The sequence below is a fragment of the Arachis hypogaea genome, chromosome 20, assembly GCF_003086295.3.
Source record: "Arachis hypogaea cultivar Tifrunner chromosome 20, arahy.Tifrunner.gnm2.J5K5, whole genome shotgun sequence".
Taxonomy (NCBI): Eukaryota; Viridiplantae; Streptophyta; class Magnoliopsida; order Fabales; family Fabaceae; genus Arachis; species Arachis hypogaea.
The window spans coordinates 53,433,850-53,435,250 of NC_092055.1; positions in this window are offsets into that span (position 1 = coordinate 53,433,850).

Sequence of the window (1,401 nt, forward strand, 5' to 3'; positions counted from 1 at the left end):
ATTTGAGGCAATTCATAATAATTGTGTTCCTTTTTATTGTTGTTGGTAATTCTTTGTAATAATTGTTGTTAGATTCTATTCTTATTGTAAATTTACTATATTTTCCTTTTATGCCTTCTAAGTGTTTGATGAAATACTTGGTTGGATTTTAGTGTAGATTTTTACCCTCTTGGCTTTGGTAGAGTAATTAGTGACTCTTGAGTTATCTAATTCCTTTGTTGATTGATAATTAGAAGTTGCTAATTAGCTTGAATGCCACTAAAGCTAGTCTTTCATCTAGATTTGGCTAGGACTTGTGAACTCAAGTTAATCCATCCACTTGACTTTCCTCCACGGTTAGAGGTTAACTAAGTGGGAGCAAGGGACAATTGCGGTCACAACTGAGGAGGATAACTAGGATAGGACTTCTAGTTCTCATACCTTGTCAAGAGCTTTGTTAGTTGTTAGTTTATTTCCATTGCCATTTACATTTCATGTCTCTTATCTCAAAAACTCCAAACATACCTCATAACCAATAACAAGAACACTTTATCGCAATTCCTAGGGAGAACGACCCGAGGTTTAAATACTTCGGTTTATAATTTTAGGGGTTTGTACTTGTGACAAACAAAATTTTTCTATGAAAGGATTATTGTTGGTTTTAGGAACTATACTTTACAACGAGACTTCATTAGTGAAATTCTATACCATCAAAAATCCATTCATCAAAATGGCGCCGTTGCCGGGGAATTGCGATGGTGTTATGTTATTGGTTATTGTACATATGTGAATATTGTAAATACGTTTCTCTTTCATTTGTTTCTTAGGCTTAGTTAGTTTGCTTTTCCTTCCACTATGAATTCTCACTTTGGCTATGAGTTTGGTTCTAATTGTGTTGTAGGAAATGTGAACTTCAATGACCGCATGTGTCAAGGATGGAACCAACATAGATGGAAGGAGCCTCAAGAAATTGATCACTCCTATTGGCAACAACCTCCGGATACCTATAGGTATAATCACCCTCCTAATGCATGTCAATTCAATGGCTATGGTGAATCTTTTTGTGAAAATCAATTACCATCATCATATGCCTATGACTCTTATCCTCAACATGAACCTCAACCATACTTACAAGCCTCTCTTTACCAAGCACCTTCCTATGACCCTTGTCCATCATATGACCAATCACCCATACCATATGCTTGTGACCATTATGAGCAAGAACCTTTAGAACCACCACAACCCTATCATGATTATTACCATGTACCACCTCAATACACACCATCTCCGTACCCTTACTGAGAAGAACCACCTTCCTACTATGAACCCTTTCTCCAAAATAATAAACCTTCTTATCCACCCCGAGCTCCAATAGATGAACCTCTCACCTTGCTACTTCAAGGACAAGTGGATATGCAAAGG